This window comes from Moschus berezovskii, chromosome 4 (genome assembly GCF_049115385.1).
Source record: "Moschus berezovskii isolate FMDL1 chromosome 4, NW_MosBer_1.0, whole genome shotgun sequence".
Lineage (NCBI taxonomy): Eukaryota > Metazoa > Chordata > Mammalia > Artiodactyla > Moschidae > Moschus > Moschus berezovskii.
Genome location: NC_142463.1, coordinates 95,416,608 through 95,436,312, shown reverse-complemented (window position 1 = coordinate 95,436,312; position 19,705 = coordinate 95,416,608). Strand labels below are relative to the sequence as shown.

The 19,705-nt window shown below is 41.2% G+C and overlaps 1 protein-coding gene and 1 pseudogene across 3 annotated transcripts in view; one reads left to right on the top strand and one right to left on the bottom strand.

Moving 5' to 3' along the window:
• Positions 1-19,705, top strand: part of NHLH2 (nescient helix-loop-helix 2) — a 104,149-nt gene that overhangs the window by 12,305 nt on the left and 72,139 nt on the right. Inside the window, exon 3 of one of the 3 annotated variants that reach the window (XR_016037262.1) lies at positions 4,591-11,139. The exons of the other annotated variants lie outside the window; for them this stretch is intronic. The gene's annotated coding sequence lies outside the window, so the exon portion shown is untranslated. Of the gene's footprint in view, positions 1-4,590; positions 11,140-19,705 lie in introns of those variants that run through there. 3 annotated transcript variants of the gene reach the window in all.
• Positions 1,095-1,929, bottom strand: LOC129541070 (galectin-related protein pseudogene; annotated as a pseudogene).

Here is a 19,705-nt window from a genome sequence, read left to right as displayed (position 1 = left end):
GCCAAAGTATTGGAGTTTCAGCTTCAGCATCAGTCCTTCCAAAGAACACCCAGGACTGAAAATTGATATAAATTCTTTCCAAGTAAGTTATTTGGGCCCATTTGCTTCCGCTTTCCATTGCATTCCCAAATCATTTTCATACTATACCTTTAAAAATGCATATAACAGTCCATTTTAAAAACTGTCAATGCAATTATCTGTTAATGTGTTTTCAATTAGGTTAATAACTCGATGAGCTATTATGTAGATCTAAGGAAAAGTAGTTAGTCTTAAGGAAGCCAATACTGTGCTAATTCACAGTAAGGAGAAAAAGCAATATAAGTAGAATTTTATATAATCATCAAAAACTTGAAAAGCATTCTTACTGAACTGTTGCAAAGTTTTCCCAAAAGCACTTACAGCAATTTATATCAAGAGATCCTAAGTTTAGGGGTAGGAGGATAAGACTCAACTCTTTAAGGTAGAAATTCACCTTTCTTATGATGGTAATAGGTAATTTCCCCGCTCTGCTGCTGCTGCTGCTGCTGAGTCGCTGCAGTCGTGTCCGACTCTGTGAGACCCCATAGACGGCAGCCACCAGGCTCCGCCGTCCCTGGGATTTTCCAGGCAAGAACACTGGAGTGGGTTGCCATTTCCTTCTCCAATGCATGAAAGCAAAAAGTGAAAGTCGCTCAGTCGTGTCCAACTCTTAGCGACCCCATGGACTGCAGCCTACCTGGCTCCTCCATCCATGGGATTTTCCAGGCAAGAGTACTGGAGTGGGGTGCCATTGCCTTCTCCTCAGACCTAAGATAATTGTACATTCAAAAGTTCATAACTAACTGTTCTTGAGACATTAATCATTCTCTAACACATATACTGAGTAGAAATAAATAACTACAAGAAAGCTTAAAAAATTTGAGTTAACATCATGCTGTGCAAAAAATAAAAAAAAAACAAAAACAAAACCTTGAACAACCTACATTTATGTTAAATACCCTGACTAAAATGCTGGTTGTGCTACCCAATTACACTTCAGTGCAGAAATGAGTTGATTTCTGTGTACCATCTTTGTTATTTCAAGTCTTTAGCACTTTTGTTCTAAATATCACCTGGCTTTGAAGAGATGGATAACTTATTACCAAATCACAAATCCATTTCAGTTAAATCTGAATAAAATCCAGTATAAATGTATTTGTCCTGGGAATAATGGCTCCATGTCTTAGTTCTGACAGCTTCCTAAGGGCAAACCACCATTGAAGTCATTTGGGTTAACTGCACAGAAAGAAGAGACAGTGAAGTCTGCCTTTTTGTTTTCTTTTTAAGTCATCAGACCTTGCTAGGACACTTCTTTCAGACCAACAGTCAGACAGTTGTGGCACCTGATGCTCTGACACAGATGTGGTTTAAACAACATCAGCCAAACTTAGTGATCTGGAGGTCTCCGTTGATCTTTATGGTGTCCACTGCAGATAACATTTGAATGCAGTGGTAAAAATCAGAAAGTTGGTGTCCATCCACAAACACTCTGCAACCTGGGTGCTAACAAAGGATTTCCATCCTGAATGACTGGTCTGAGACGAATGGAAAGTAAGGGATTGCTGACTGTTCTTCACCCTTTTCCCCAGATATACAAGAATTTCTGAGTAGCTGCTGGTCTGTGAACACTGCTTTGAGTTCAATTGCCACCTCAGCGGGAGTATCTTCCAAATTACCACAGGTCAAGCTGATAGCAAAGCTCTCTGTGTTGAGGTTTACAATGCCCATCACTAACACCTTCTTGCCTGGTCTCATGCCACCTTTAATGTGCTCACAAAATGGCACGATCAGTCATGGGAAGTTCATGTCAGTTTGAACTGGAGAGTCCAAGGAGCTGTTTAAATGTGCATCATCTAGTTTCACCACTGCATAACTGTCGGTCACGGACCCCACCATCTTCCCGTGTAGCACCACGGGGTGTGCAGCTGGTGGCTGGGCGGCGGGGCTGCATGACCCATCTTTTTAAGACAGGTTGCTAAAGCCATAGCAAACCGTCCAAGGCTCATCGGTGATGGGAATTAATATAACAAGTGTCTGTTTCAGTTACAGGGACTAGATGGAGGTGGGTCTTTCTCTTCAAAGGCTTGTGGGTGGACTAGTTTCATAAATGAGTACATTGCAACACAGGTGAAGTTCAGTTAAAATGAGTACATTGGCTGGAGACATACTTTAAAGGTCATCTCAGCATTTGTGCCACTGACCTTACTCCACATTAAAAAGTGATCAGTGTCTTTATGGTCCTTCCAGAACAAACTCCTTTGGATGAACTCCAAGACAGATGCTTTTGATATTAATGTCAAGTGTGGTTGAATTGTATTATGGAAATTTGGTAGGGTCAAATCTATCACTTTAATTTCTGATAGCATAAGTAGGTGAAAATAAAGACTGAAAAGATCTGGTCAGACCTGGGTTATCAGACAAAGATCTGGGTTATTTGTCATATGTCATGTGTGACCAGTCTTCAAACCAGCTTCCTTATCTGCAAAACACTGGTTCAGAAAATAAACTTTACCTCCTAGAACCACACTGCAATCTCACCTGCTTTTGTTTCTGGTGAGGCTCCATGCTGAGTTTTTGATGGACTGTTCTTCTCTGTCATAGGCAGTGTGCAATGGTGGTTACCAGTACAGTTTAAAGGTTAAACAAGCTGGCATATGTGCTGTTCTTAGAGTGTCTGTGTGTGTGTGTGTTACTCAGTCAGTCAAGTCCAAGTCTTTGCGACTCCATGGACTGCAGCTTTCCAGGCTCCTCTGTCTAATACTAGAGTGGATTGCCATTCCCTTCTCCAGGGTATCTTCCTGACCCAGGGTTGAATCTGGATCTCCCGCATTGCAGGCAGATTCTTTATCATCTGAGCCACCAAGGAAGGATAGCCTATCTCTTCTCTAGGGGAGCTTCCCGACCCAGAAATCTAACTGGGGTCTCCTGCATAGAGGACGGATTCTTTACCAGCTGAGCATAAACACTCATTCATACAAACACTGAATCTGAATCTCGTAATTTTCATGTCATAAAATCTTCTCAACCATTTAAAAATGTAAAAATCAGTCATAGCTTGAGGGCCAAACAAAACAAGCTGAGGGATGTATGGATTTGGCCTGTAGACCAGAGTTTGCCCACCACCAGCATAGAATATGCTTCAGTCGGGTCCAACTCTGTGCAAACCCATAGACGGCAGCTCACCAGGCTCCACCATCCCTGGGATTCTCCAGGCAAGAACACTGAAGTGGATTGCCATTTCCCTTCTCTGACATTGACTGTAGGGCCCTGGAATTGGTCCTATGATCTGAGTACCAATTTCTCTTTGGACATGGACTTCTGAGTCATAGAAAATACTATGATTCTCATTCAACTGGCAAATTATTTCACATTCAAAATTAACACCAGTTTTACAAAAGGCTTTTGTATGTCCTGAATGGTCTAGTGGTTTTCCCTACTTTTTTCAATTTAAGTCTGAATTTGGCAATAAGGACTTCATGATCTGAGCCACAGTCAGCTCCTGGTCTTGTTTTTGCTAACTGTATACAGCTTCTCCATCTTTGGCTGCAGAGAATACAATCAATCTGATTTCGGTGTTGACCATCTGGTGATGTCCATGTGTAGAGTCTTCCCTTGTGTTGTTGGAAGAGGGTGTTTGCTATGACCAGTGCTTTCTCTTGGCAAAACCCTATTAGCCTTTGCCCTGCTTCATTCCATGCTCCAAGGCCAAATTTGCCTGTTACTCCAGGTGTTTCTTGACTTCCTACTTTTGCATTCCGGTCCCCTATAATGAAAAGGACATCTTTTCTGGGTGTTAGTTCTAAAAGGTCTTGTAGGTCTTCAAAGAACCGTTCAACTTCGGCTTCTTCAGCATTACTGGTTGGGGCATAGGCCTGGATTACTGTAATATTGAATGGTTTACCTTGGAAATGAACAGAAATCATTCTGTCGCTTTTAAGATTGCATCCAAGTACTGCATTTCGGACTCTTTTGTTGACCATGATGGCTACTCCATTTCTTTTAAGGGATTCCTGCCCACAGGAGTAGATATAATGGTCATCTGAGTTAAATTCACCCATTCCAGTCCATTTTAGTTCACTGATTCCTAGAATGTCTACGTTCACTCTTGCCATCTCCTGTTTGACCACTTCCAATTTACCTTGATTCATGGACCTAACATTCCATGTTCCTATGCAATATTGCTCTTTACAGCACCAGACCTTGCTTTTATCACCAGTCACATCCACAACTGGGTATTTGTTTTGCTTTGGCTCCATCCCTTCATTCCTTCTAGAGCTATTTCCCCACTGATCTCCAGTAGCATACTGGGTACCTACCGACCTGGGGAATTCCTCATTCAGTATCCTATCATTTTGCCCTTTGATACTGTTCATGGGGTTCTCAAGGCAAGTATACTGAAGTGGTTTGCCATTCCCTTCTCCAGTGGACCACATTTGGCTGTGGTCCATGTGATCAGATCCACTAGTTTCTTGTGATTATGATTTCAGTGTGTCTGCCCTCTGATGCCCCCTCACAGTACCTACCGTCTTATTTGGATTTCTCTTACCTTGGGCGTGGGATATCTCTTCACAGCTGCTCCAGCAAAGCGCAGCCGCTGCACGTTACCTTGGACGAGGGGTATCTCCTCAAGGCCGCCCCTTCTTATCTTGAACATGGAGTAGCTCCTCTCGGCCCTCCTGCGCCCGCGCAGCCACCGCTGATTGGACGTGGGGTAGCGTGGGGTAGTTCCTCTCGGCCGCGCTTCTTTGCGTGGTCGGTTGCGCCCCGGCAGCGCCTCTCGCGTCTTTGCCGCCGGACGGTGCCTCTCGCTGACTAGATCTGATGGATAGAGTGCCTGATGAACTCTGGACGGAAGTTCGTGACATTGTACAGGAGACAGGGACCAAGATCATCCCCATGGAAAAGAAATGCAAAAAAGCAAAATGGCTGTCTGAGGAGGCTTTACAAATAGCTGTGAAAAGAAGAGAAGCGAAAAACAAAGGAGAAAAGGAAAGATATAAGCATCTGAATGCAGAGTTCCAAAGAATAGCAAGGAGAGATAAGAAAGCCTTCCTCAGCGATCAGTGCAAAGAAATAGAGGAAAACAACAGAATAGGAAAAACAAGAGATCTCTTCAAGAAAATTAGAGATTCCAAGGGAACATTTCATGCAAAGATGGGCTCGATAAAGGACAGAAATGGTATGGACCTAAGAGAAGCAGAAGATATTAAGAAGAGGTGGCAAGAATACACAGAAGAACTGTACAAAAAAGATCTTCATGATGAAGATAATCACGATGGTGTGATCACTCACCTGGAGCCAGACATCTTGGAATGTGAAGTCAATTGGGCCTTAGAAAGCATCACTATGAACAAAGCTAGTGGAGGTGATGGAATTCCAGTTGTGCTATTTCAAATCTTGAAAGATGATGCTGTGAAAGTGCTGCACTCACTTTCAATATGCCAGCAAATTTGGAAAACTAAGCAGTGGCCACAGGACTGGAAAAGGTCAGTCTTCATTCCAATCCCAAAGAAAGGCAATGCCAAAGAATGCTCAAACTACCGGACAATTGCACTCATCTCACACGCTAGTAAAGTCATGCTCAAAATTCTCCAAGCCAGGCTTCAGCAATATGTGAACTGTGAACTCCCAGATGTTCAAGCAGGTTTTAGAAAAGGCAGAGGCACCAGAGATCAAACTGCCAACATCTGCTGGATCATGGAGAAAGCAAAAGAGTTCCAGAAAAACATCTATTTCTGCTTCATTGACTATTCCAAAGCCTTTGACTGTGTCGATCACAATAAACTGTGGAACATTCTGAAAGAGATGGGAATCCCAGACCACCTGACCTGCCTCTTGAGAAACCTGTATGCAGGTCAGGAAGCAACAGTCAGAACTGTACATGAAACAACAGACTTGTTCCAAATAGGAAAAGGAGTACGTCAAGGCTGTATATTATCACCTTACTTATTTAACTTATATGCAGAGTACATCATGAGGAATGCTGGGCTGGAAGAAGCACAAGCTGGAATCGAGATTGCTGGGAGAAATATCAATAACCTCAGATATGCAGATGATGCCACCCTTATGGCAGAAAGTGAAGAGGAACTCAAAAACCTCTTGATGAAAGTGAAAGAGGAGAGTGAAAAGATTGGCTTGAAGTTCAACATTCAGAAAACAAAGATCATGGCATCTGGTCCCATTACTTCATGGGAAATAAATGGGAAAACAGTGGAAACCGTGTCAGACTTTATTTTTTTGGGCTCCAAAGTCACTGCAGATGCTGATTGCAGCCATGAAATTAAAAGACGCTTACTCCTTGGAAGGAAAGTTATGATCAACCTAGATAGCATATTAAAAAGCAGAGACATTACTTTGCCAACCAAGGTCCGTCTAGTCAAGGCTATGGTTTTTCCCGTGGTCATGTATGGATGTGAGAGTTGGACTGGGAAGAAAGCTGATTGCTGAAGAATTGATGCTTTTGAACTGTGGTGCTGGAGAAGACTCTTGAGAGTCCCTTGGACTGCAAGGAGATCCAACCAGTCCATTCTAAAGGAGATCAATCCTGGGTGTTCATTGGAAGGACTGATGCTAAAGCTGAAACTGCAATACTTTGGCCACCTCATGCGACGAGTTGACTCACTGGAAAAGACCCTGATGCTGGGAAAGATTGGGGGCAGGAGGAGGAGAAAGGGACAACAGAGAATGAGATGGCTGGATGGCATCACCAACTTATGAACATGAGTTTGAGTGAACTCCGGGAGTTGGTGGTGGACAGGGAGGCCTGGTGTGCTGTGGTTTATGGGGTCGCAAAGAGTCAGACACGACTGAGCGACTGAACTGAACTGAACTTTTTATGTCCAAATATGCCTCATTTGTTTCTGAGATCAAATCACTGAATCAGGTAGGGAAGAAATTACTAGCCCCCTTTTACAGAGAAGGAGAAAGTCTCAGAAGGATTAAGCAAGGTACTAAGGATCATAGTCAATAAGAAATAGACATGAGATCTAACCCTAGTCCCCAGGATTCAACTGCTCTTTTACTATACCTTTTTCATCTTTATGACAAATTTTAGGAAAAGCTATCAGCTCCTGGCTATGTATACCCAAAGAAAGGACTGCTCCCACAGGTGAAGCAGAAGCTCTCATAACCAGGATTTGCTGCTGCTGCTGCTGCTAAGTCACTTCAGTCGTGTCCGACTCTGTGTGACCCCATAGACGGCAGCCCACCAGGTTCCCCCGTCCCTGGAATTCTCCAGGCAAGAACACTGGAGTGGGTTGCCATTTCCTTCTCCAATGTGTGAAAGTGAAGTCGCTCAGTTGTGTCTGACTCGTAGCGACCCCGTGGACTGCAGCCTACCAGGCTCCTCCGTCCATGGGATTTTCTAGGCAAGAGTACTGGTCTAAAATTTGCTAGTACCGCACTTTGCTAGTTAAGGAATGGTTTGTATGCACTGTGAGGAGGACAGAGAGAGAGAGAAAGAAATATGTCTGCTGACACTCTGCAACCCCAGAAACTTGACCTCAGGAAGCAGGCCCTGAGGGATTTGAGTCTCCTCTGAAATCTCTTATTATGGCAGTTATCATGTATCCAGCATACCCTGTCTCAAAGCCCCATGGCCTCTGTTTGCTTTTCTATCTGTTATGTGTCCCAAAGGTCCAATACAAGGAAGAAAGAAAAAGAAGAGAAAGTGACTGCAAAGTGAGTTTATGTCTTAGCTATAGTGTAGAAACTAGAATTTCTTCTTTGGTATGCTGCCTACATGTTGGTATTATGCCACCACATTGACTGTTGCTGCTGCTGCTGCTGCTAAGTCGCTTCAGTCGGGTCCAACTCTGTGCAGCCCCATAGATGGCAGCCCACCAGGCTCCACCATCCCTGGGATTCTCCATGCAAGAACACTGAAGTGGATTGCCATTTCCCTTCTCCGACATTGACTGTAGGGCCCTGGAATTGGTCCTACAATCTGAGTACCAATTTCTCCTTGGACATGGACTTCTGAGTCATAGAAAATACTATGATTCTCATTCAACTGGCAAGTTATTTCACATTCAAAATTAACTACTTAATTAAAAAAACATTAAAATTATATATATATATATATATATACACACACACTATTGTATAACTGTACAAGTTACAAGGTGGCTCAGACAGTAAAGAATTTGCCTGCAACACAAGAGATGTGGGTTCGATCCCTAGGTTGGGAAGATCCCCTGGAGAAGTGAATGGCTACCCATTCCAGTATTCTTGACTGGAGAATTCCATGGACAGAGGAACCTGGAATGCTATAGTCCATGGGGTCACAAAGAGTCAAACATGACTGAGTGACTAAAACTTCAAGTAGAGTAAGATTTAAAGATATATAAGGACTTAGTCTGTTCAGGTTGCCATAACAAATACTAAAGACATTTATTTTTAACAATCTGGAGGCTGAGAAGTCCCAAATCAAGGTGCCAGGCTTTTTGTTTCCTGGGAAGGACTCTTTTCCCGGTTTACAGATGGCTCCCTTCTTCCTGCATTCTCACATAACTTCTTTGTGCAGTTGGGGAGAGAGAGAAGGCCAAACTCTCCAGTGTCTCTTTTTATAAGGGCACTAATCCCATCAGACCAAGGCCCCACACCTATGCTGTCATCTAACCCTAATTACCTCCCAAATGCCAATTCCATCTCTCAATTCCATCATGTTGATGGTGGGTAGAACTTCAACATACGAACTGGAGAGAGACATAAACATTCAATCCATCACAAATACTCTTTTCAATAATATTTATAAAATTTTCTCTTCTCAAACATAGTGGGGGAAGTTATCCATCCATTCATTGATTTCCTAGTTATTTTAATAATTTTTGAGCACCTACTATGTGCTAGATCTGTCTCCTTCAGGGATTGAAAGCCTCAGGACTCACAAACCTCTCTGCAACTCAGAGTAAACGTCCCCGTCTGCCTTTCTCCCTGGCTCTCATGATCATCTATTCCTTTTCATGTGGACTTATTGAATAAATTTCCCAAGGGGTTTGAAATACATTTTTGTTGGATCTCCACCTTTCTTTTCATGTGGCTCAGCCAACAGAAGACAATAAATGCTTCACAGTGTGACTGCTCAACAGCTCTGTGTTTGCAATTAGTTTTTACCTCCTCAAAGGAAAGGGCCTCTCTGCCCATAGGTACTACACTTGGCTTTTAAATATTTAATAATTAATTGCTTGGATTTGCAACTTTTCTCCTTCTTAAATTCTTAGCTGGCATCTAGGTCACTTACAAGATTGATTCAGATTTTTAAATGGTCATACTCTCCCCAACCCCTACCCCCACAAAAATGTACATTTTAAACACATATCTACATAACATTAAAAATAATGCTTAAAACAGAATATAAAGTGATTTCCCATAATTACCATCACCTTGATAGAAACAGAGTTAGAAACTCTATAGCGCTGGAAGGATAGTTAAAAGGATTGTTGAGGTCATCATACACCAATTTGAGAGCAGAAGTGCATGTCCATGGCACAGCACTTCTTGCATGCATAGACCACTTGATCCATTCTTTCTGTGCTCACAAGTCTGCAGGAGTCACCTGTCCTGGTGGTGTCAGAGCACACAGATGAACAGAATCAGTTGTGGGGAGTGCCATGGGTACTTGTTACTTATATGACTTTTAAGTATGCAAACAATTTATGTCCTCCATAAATTAAGGCAAAGTCAAGATTTTTTTCCCTCAACCCCATTGATACAGGAAGCAGGAGGCCATAAGGTACCAGAGGCCATAAGGCACTGGTTTCATATTGCCTAAGCTCACAGCCCAGCTCCACAAATGATTAGCTGAACTTTGGTCAAGGTGCTTAAAACCAATAAGCTTCCATTTCTTCATATACAAAATGGAGGTTATAATAGATTTTAGGTTGTAAATTATGAGAATGAATTGAGAATATGAATAAAAGAGCAGAGTATTTGGCATTTAGGGTAAGTACTCAGTGGGCTTCCCAGGTGGTGCTGGTGGTAAGGAACCTGCCTGCTAATGCAGGAGACGTAAGAGATGATCCCCTGGAGGAGGGCATGGCAACCCACTCCAGTATTCTAGTCTGGAGAATCCCATAGAGGAGCCTGGTGGGCTACAGTCCATGGGGTAACAAAGAGTTGGACACAACTGAAGTGACAGCTTGCACACCCTATATAAAGGTATTAAATCAATAAAGGTAATAAATAAAATAGCAGTATTTTCAAAGCTGCTGCTACTAATTATTATTATTATCATCATCACTATTATTATCGAGAGGTCATCTTTTGTAGTAGTTAAGAAAGAGACCTTAGGTTCAAATAAACCTAGCCAAGATTTAGCTCTGCCACTTACTAGTTCTATGATCTTGGGCAACTTGCTTTACTTCTCTCAGCCTCAGTTTCATCATATCAAAAATGTATATAGAGCATTGTAGATGTTAAATGGGCACCAAGTCATGGGCATAAGAAAATACAAAGTATGTAATAAATAGTAATTGTTCAATAAATGTTACCAATGATGATGACAGTGCTTTCTGAAATGTTAAAGGGAGGAAAGAATTATACTTAAGAGTGTTAGATACATGATTCACTGGGTCAAGAAAATGTATTATTATTGATAAGGGGGTGGTGGTCCTAGCTGACTTGAGAAATAACAAGTACTTAAAAGCACATGTTCAACTCTTCTCATGTAATTCCAAACCACTCAGTTCAGTCGCTCAGTCATGTCCGATTCTCCGCGACCCCATGAATCACAGCACGCCAGGCCTCCCTGTCCATCACCAACTCCCGGAGTACACTCAAACTCATGTCCATAGAGTTGGTGATGCCATCCAGCCATCTCATTCTCTGTCGTCCCCTTCTCCTCCTGCCCCCAACCTTTCCCAGCATCAGAGTCTTTTCCAGTGAGTCAACTCGTTGCATGAGGTGGCCAAAGTATTGCAGTTTCAGCTTTAGCATCAGTCCTTCCAATGAACACCCAGGATTGATCTCCTTTAGAATGGACTGGTTGGATCTCCTTGCAGTCCAAGGGACTCTCAAGAGTCTTCTCCAGCACCACAGTTCAAAAGCATCAATTCTTCGGCAATCAGCTTTCTTCCCAGTCCAACTCTCACATCCATACATGACCACGGGAAAAACCATAGCCTTGACTAGACGGACCTTGGTTGGCAAAGGAATGTCTCTGCTTTTTAATATGCTATCTAGGTTGGTCATAACTTTCCTTCCAAGGAGTAAGCATCTTTTAATTTCTTGGCTGCAATCAGCATCTGCAGTGATTTTGGAGCCCAAAAAAATAAAGTCTGACACTGTTTCCACTGTTTTCCCATCTATTTCCCATGAAGTGATGGGACCAGATGCCATGATCTTTGTTTTCTGAATGTTGAGCTTCAAGCCAACTTTTTTACTCTCCTCTTTCACTTTCATCAAGAGGCTTTTGAGTTCCTCTTCACTTTCTGCCATAAGGGTGGTGTCATCTGCATATCTGAGGTTATTGATATTTCTCCCAGCAATCTTGATTCCAGCTTCTGCTTCTTCCAGCCCAACATTCCTCATGATGTACTCTGCATATAAGTTAAATAAGCAAGGTGACAATATACAGCCTTGATGTACTCCTTTTCTTATTTGGAACCAGTCGAGAAACCTATAACCCTGAGACAAACCGAGATTGCATATGCATAGATCAAATTGAGAGTTAATTTTTTAGTGATATAAAGAACACACAATTTTGAAGCAAAGAAGACAGAAAATTTAGAAATGGTATAGTTCAACATTTTCATTTTTTGAAATGAGAAAACTGAGACTCAGGAAGAGAAAATTATTTGTCCAAGTTCAGGATCAGGCGCTTGATCTTAATATGTAGTCATTAAGGTTTTGCTAAAAGAATGAATAGAAGAAGGATGCATTTTGCGTCTCTATATTTCCATGTTTATGTGTTGGTATGACTCTAAGTTTTTGATTGAAGATTGTGTCTATAGGTCAACTGAAAACTAAGAGACAGTCATCAGAGTCTTTCAAAACACCTGTTTTATCTGTGATTTTAATATATACAAATTATGAGAGAAGAAAACTCTTACTAAATACTCACTAAAAGCCAGTCACTTTTACATAAAATGTCTCATGGAAACTCCATAATAATCCTGGGAAGAAACCTACCCATCAGGGTTCAGTATAGAAGACAGAAACTATGCTGATTGTTTTAAAAAGAAAAGGAATTTGATGCCTACAAAACTACTGAAAGGGCTAGATGGCTAAGCCTTAGACAAGATCTTCAGGAAAAATGGCTTCAAACATCACATTGGAAGCTGCCTGCCAAGGGAACTGCTCCCTCTGCTATAGTTTACATGCTAAGAGTCTAGAAAATGCCACATCCATTGCAGACTCTGAGATCATACCTTCAAAGCCATGCATCAGGGATATGACTCCAACCAGGACGGCTGTCCCCAGAGCTATGCTGCTGCTGCTGCTGCTAAGTCACTTCAGTTGTGTCCAACTCTGTGCGACCCCACAGACGGCAGCCCACCAGGCTCTGCCATCCCTGGGATTCTCCAGGCAAGAGTACTGGAGTGGGGTGCCATTGCCTTCTCCTCCAGAGCTATGCTACACCTGCTATTATCCACACCAGCAAAAGTTGTTGCTCTTTAGCTACTGCCTTTTTTCCCAGTTGATTTAGTTTTAAAGTCAGTTTTCTTAGTATTCATTTGATTGGTTAAAGCTAAGTAGCCATCAAGAACCTTATGGGGCTTTCCTGATGGCTCAGTGGTAAAGAATCTGCCTACAATGCAGAAGACTGCTTGCCAATGCAGGAGACATGAGTTTGATCCCTGCGTCAGGAAGATCCCCTGGAGGAGGGCATGGCAACTCACTCTGGTGTTCTTGCCTGGAGAATCCCACGGGCAGAGGAGCCTGGCAGGCGACAGTCAGTAGGGTCACACAGAGTCAGATACAACTGAAGCAACTTAGCACATGCACAGTTATCACTGGGATGAGCATTGGAGAATATAACAATGAAAAAGACAGAGGCCTTGCTATGGAGAGTTTTCCAGTAAAAAACATAAATAAATAAATAAGAATATGATTACAAAACTACACGATGTGGTCTATTAGAACACTAAACACTAAACGCTGTAGAAGAACCCAGCAGTGGCACCTGACTCAGTTTGGGGACAGAGTAGACATTCACTGCGTATTTAATTTTGGTTCTTATAGATGAGTAAAAAGTTCAGCAATTTGGCCAATGTCACTTGATTATTGGGACTAATATAATTTCTCATGAATCTCATTTGAGGGTTCTGTAATAAAAGGTGTTTCATTTTCATAGGTATTTTTGTTTGTCTTGTTGGTTTTGTTTTGTGTACAGTGAAAATACCAATGCATTCTCAACAATGAGAGCTGGGATTTGTGACCAAGTCACTAGGCTTTCTGCAAGCATAATTTTCTGAAACAGATTAGCCTAGTTCCCCACCCAGTAATTCTTTATTAGAATTCTTAAAAAGTAGAAAAAATTGTAGAGTAGCTAAGGTTCAATATCAAAAAATACTATACTGGAAAGATACATTTATAGCATAAGACTTCAGGAAAACAAATATCGAGATACAATGGATGCCTTTCTTACTTATTTTCAATTATTTCAATTATGAATATTACAACAATTTTCTTCCCATCAAAACCTCAAGGAGCACACAAATCCTAGAACAAAAGTGACCTTTGGGCCAATGAAATGGCTGCTTTGAGATGGTTCTATGACCTCTCAAGGAGTCCTAAGTGTCACAGGTGGAAAGAGTACATCAGAAAAGTTCAGACATGATTACTAACCCTTATTTTTATTAAAATACATGTTTGTACATGGAAACAAGACCAGCAGTCTAGAAGTCCTCAAACAGGCAGTGTAGTTTTAATTAGTTGAGTATGGAGACTCATTAATATGCAAATGAGGAGCTTACCAATATTAATCATCTGTTTTACTAGGCAGCTTTTACTAAAGAGTTTCTAACGAGTTTGCAAATTAAGTTTCTTTGACATTAAAAATCAGCTAAACGCCTGTCTGAGAATAATCTCTTCTAACTCCAGGGCAGGAAGGGTTTTTTTTTTTTTTTGGATGAGAAACAGCCATGTTTAAAACCAATTCCCATGTTGGCAAGCACCGAGCAAGAGTTCTGCATCAACCCTTTCCAGGCTCTAATTGAAATCATTTCTGCAAGAGAGAACCAGAAAAATAGTTGGAACAAGAGACAAATATGAGTCATGATGATTTAAAGATAGATGACCTAGAAAGCTTCATCACAAAATGTGTTTACATAGGTGACTGGCATTGTTAAAACACAAAAGAGGTTATTATATTTTTAAAAGTCCCTTCTGTGGCCTTTAGCATACACCTGTGGTTCTGTTTTCTCGAAAATGTTGAAGATGGGATTGGATTCTGATTTATCAAGGATGATTAGAAATATGGAGATGGAGCTCAAGGTTCTCCTGTGATCACTTTAACTTCTGAATTTGTTTTAAGTTTACAAAAAAGTGTATGGACTTGGGCTCAATCATGTAAATCATTTTCAATGTCAGCTAACTCCATTATTGTGTCATTCAGTCATCAATACAAAACACATTCATATATTCCTTTAGGTTCCCTACTTCCAGGAAGAATGTCAGAAAGGAAATTCTGTAAAGGCGAGAATAAGCTAGATGCACATCACCGAACTTCTGCTCCATCAATTGAAACACAGTTGACCTTCAAAAATTTTCACTCCCCTTATAATCCTATGGAAAGTCAAAGGAAGCTTTGAAGTGATAAACACTTTCAAAAAGCTCATGATCTGTGTTTCTTCTCAAAATTTGAAACTCTTCCCCATGCCCTCCAAGTTCCTACAGCTATTAGCTAAAAGTTACCAGGCAAGACAAATTCGTCACTCATAATCTTCTTATTCATTCATTAGTTTGTTCAGTAAATGAAAACGAATGAACTTTTTTGCCAATGCAATATGTGTTGATGGAATTGAACCAAGGTTCTGAGAAACTCCTACTGTATCAGGTATTTCTAGGTTACAAAATGTATTATCAGTTTCAAGGGACTTAGAGTCTACTAAGAATATAAAATATGTTCCCAATAAGTCCACTTTGAAGAATTGTGTGATTAAAACAATGAGAATTGTCTATCTCATGTGTTTTTTGCAAATGACTGAAAATCTTATAAAAGACATCCCATCTCAATCTCATTCTTGATATAGTAAAGATAGTCCTCGTACGATACATGAGAGAAAAGGGTATGATTGGTGATGTAGCACTTTTAAGTTTTATAAGTTTATACAAGGTTAAGTGGCTAATGCAGCAAACACTGGGGATTATTCCCATTTTTCCATCTCAGAGGAAGAACTTCAGTCTGTGCATAGGCTTACTTGCTGCAATGATGCAGTCAATGAATGGCATTAACTTAAAGATGTCAGTCCAGGAACACCAAACTGTACTGTTTAGTCTCTTATAATCCTGACTTGTCCAAAGCCTTCTTTCTTTTGGTCAATGCCTATTCTAAATATCGTTGCTGGTGGAAAACACTGTTAGGTTTAGACTCATTTAAATTCATGGCAAAAAGAAAGAAAATCCTTAATCAAAGGCACAAGATAGATTTTGCAAAGACGTAACGGCCAGAAAATTAATCCAAAATGCTCTTTGGTTTGGGCTTCTGTGTGAGTACAACTTGGCGGCAGGTCTTGACTGGAGGTTCTGGGAGTTGCAGGAGTGGAAAATGGAAATGGCTCATCTGCACCTGCCCTTTCTCTAGAGATTAGACGCATCCTCTCCCATGACACTCATGGCCAGTTCTCTGAGAAAGAAGGCTGCAGGCCACCTCCTCACTGATGCCCAGGCCCCAGCAGCCTGGTCCTACAAGTCACTCGCAGTGGATCTATGCGTGTGTGTGTGCTCAGTCACTTCAGTCGTGTCCAAATCTTTGCAACTCTTTGGACTGTAGCCCACCACACTACTCCGTCCATGGTGTTCTCCAGGCAAGAAGACTGGAGTGGGTTGCCATGCCCTCCTCCAGGGGATCTTCCCGACCCAGGGATCAAACTCGCTTTTCTTTTGTCTCCTGCATTGGCAGGCAGGTTCTTTACCACTAACACCACTCGGGAAGACCCAGTGAAACTATATTGTTCTACAAATAGATGTTTGGGTATGGGATGTATTTCTGTGGCCTGTGTGGGTTTCAATCTTTTGCTCTAGAACAACTTTGTCCAATAGAACTTTCCATGGTGACAAAAATGTTCTATAAATCTGCGTTGTCCAATATAGCAGCCACCAATCACAGGTAGCTATTGAGCACTTAGAATATGAAACTTAATTCTTAATCTTAATTAATTTTAATTTAAATAGCCACATTTGACCAGTAGCTACCCATAATGGACAGTACAGACTTGTAAAATGACTTCATCCATTTGGATTTCCATGAATGGAAAAGAATGAATGATCAAAATCATCACTCTATAACAATGACACAATTCTGGTTTAGAAGTATGAATTAATTCTTTTAATTTTGACATAAATAGAATGAATAAAAGCCTTAAACTCCCCCTTCCCTCCAGGATTTGGGTGACATCTCAGGGTGTGTCTTTTCAATATCCAAATGAGAAAATGAAAGGAAAATAATTTATAAAAACCAGGTATTTTACTAGATGATTACCTAGGTGTTTTTAAATATCAGTAGATGCTTATATTAATAGTATCAAACTCTTCCACATTCTCAGTCAACATTTTTAGGCAAATAATTAATTAATTAATAACTTACTGTTAAATAATGACATCTAGATAATTAATTCAAACTGCTGTTTGGATCAGACTCCTGAACAACTTGGTGGTATGTCTACACTGGAGCGAAATTTGCTTGAAGATTATGGGTTCAATATTAAGGATGATGTGTTCTTATACAAAGACAATCATTTTTTGAGTGGTAATATAGATATGAAACTAAGAACAACTAATACAAAGCAACATAGAATCCAAAATTTTTTATTTAAAGAATTTTGTGATATCCTTAAATTTAATGTACATGTAATATCCAAAAAGAAATACCTGTAATATCTTCAACAGAGGTAGAAGCTACCAGAGACTCACTGGGTCTGATTCTGATGACTGGAATGTAGCTCTCCTAAGATGCTGCCTGCACTTCTGAGCTTCTTCCTCTGACTGACCCATGTTCATCAGCCTGGACACATACAACAGACTAGAATTTTGTCACTTTTAAATCTGCCACCTTCTACGAATATGGTTGACTTAGGCTAGAATGAAAACTACAGTTGTTCGGCCAAATTCTAGGCAAGGGTTTAAGAGCACCTGCTCCTCTGGTTGCGTTAATATGGCTGCTGGCAGATCGACTCCCTTGTTTATACAGCCTGCCTTACTTCAACAGGATTCTGCTGAGAATCAAATGAGATCCCAAGAGAGTGTGGTTCCCGCAGTAGAAAGAGCAGTCAGATGATCGAAAATACCTGAATTCTAATCCCAGGACTTGACTTAATTTCTTTGGGCTTTTGTTTTCTTATCTGCAGGATAAGGGTAGGAATCGCTCCTGGAGTAGCATGCACTACATGAGCTGCTCTATGTGAACACCCTTTCCAGTTCTGTTTCCATTTTAGACTAAGACTTCTGATCACTGTCATCTAGATGAGATTCATTTACTTTTATCTAGTCCCTGAGTCACCAGTTGCAAACATACACAGAATGAGCGACCGGGATTAGTGGTGTGGTTTGTGAGGGTGAAATTGAGTGAGAAGAACCATAAAAGGCCCCAAATCTGTGGCCTCCACTTCATTAAGCAGGCGCAATATTCATCAATGTGATCCATCCTCAGTCAAATGCTGCCTTCTGCCCTTTTGCAGCTTAGCCCTGCTTGCTGTCAGCAGCTGGGGGCCCTGCCAAAGGGCAGAGGGAGGGAGCCCCAGGTTGCCCACACTGTGGATGATCTCTGGAATATTCAAGAAGGACTGCAAAACAAACCCCCAGTCATCATTTTACTTTTAAAAGCAAAAAATCTCCCAGATAATGAGCATTTTGCTCTAATAAGAACTGCAGGATTGATTAGGTTCAAACTGTTAACAGACATCCTTATGGTTAATGAAGCAGCATTGAAAATGCCTCTTGATTCTTTGGAAACTTAAATCATACAAAGGCAGCAAGGAGAGAGAACAGAATTGGAGGTGGGGTACCTTAAACTGTCTGCGAGTTAATGTACTCAAGATAATGAACAAAAAATGTTTGTTCTTTGATAAGTTAATATTTATGGAGAGTCATCTCTGCAGTGGGCAAACAATACACTTTGATGATTATCGTTAAAACATTCTTTGGGGTCACATGTTTTCCTGTGAATTTTGAGTGGAGGAGGAAGCCGCTGCCATTTTAATTCCTTTGTTAATGTCTTTATGAATGCAATTAACACTTCATTCACGCTTCTTTGTTTCTGGATCCCATTAGGATGTGGTTTATGCCAGTTTCTCTCTCCCAGGAGACAGCCCACATCACACAACATTTCACTCAGCTGTGTGGCTTAGCACTGACAAACTCAATTTACCAAAGGCAGGAGTGAGTTGACACCATGCTGCGGCAGTCGTCCTGATGGGAAGAAACGACTCATTTCATTCCAAGGGGGAACACACCTCTGAGCAGCACGTTTGTATGCCAGAGTCTGGGAGGCCAGGAAGCAAGTGAAATCTCTGCAGATCAAGAATGCTAAGATCCAAGGCCTTAAAACGGAAAGCCAACTATAGTAGATAAAACAGGTTGCCATCATCTTCATCACACCTTCGTGAGGGCTAACTAGATAGAAAGTAAGGGAAGAGCCAGAAGCAAGGGCCCCTCTAGAGCTTAAGAGACCAGCGATATCCATAACAAACACATCAGCAAGACCATAAGGCACCACAGGTCTCTGAGCCATGGGGTCTGGGGTGGGGAGGGCTTTTCTGAGGATGTGGGACTTAAAGTAAAAGCAGTTCCCCTGGCTATCCTATAGAGGTCACCAGGAAAGAGGGGGAGGGTGGGAAGAACTGTAGAGAGGGAAGAGAAGCAGGCATTAGCAGACGAGCAGAAGTGTGAAGTGAGTAAGAGCGGTTGTGTTCACAAGAAATTACTTCCCCTTTATATTGAAGTCTCTCCTCCAATTGATGGCATCATTTCTATTTCAAATATCAGTGTGATATTTGCTTAACAGCCAAAGGCACTGCAGATGAATATATCTGAATCTCACTAAGATACTGTACAGAGGAAATGGAGGAGGTCTGAAGTGACATCAGAGACAAAGGGAAGAAGCAGGCACTGCCCGTCATTCGAGGTGATATTTTTACTTTAAATGAAGAATAATTACTTATAGGCCTTGGACTTGTGTCATAATTTTAAGTTTAGTTTTCTCTGACAAAGATGAAAAAAGAGCAGAATTTCCAATAAGTGTTATGAAACATAAAATATTACCAGGAGAGGAAGTAAAACAGCCGATAGCCCCAGGTCATCTGTGTCTAGCATTAAAGGTGTGTGAATAAATCAAAGACCGCATTCCAGTTGCAGTTTTAACATTATTTAATGATATGAAGATTGGTTGTTTTCTTCTCTCCCAGATTCTCCAAAAATCTAGCCTTTGTTTCATTAGTTATACATCCTTATTACCAAGACCTTTCTCACGTCTCTTTCAACCAGATCTGGGCCGTCAATGCCAGAATATTCTATTATAATAAGGCCCAGA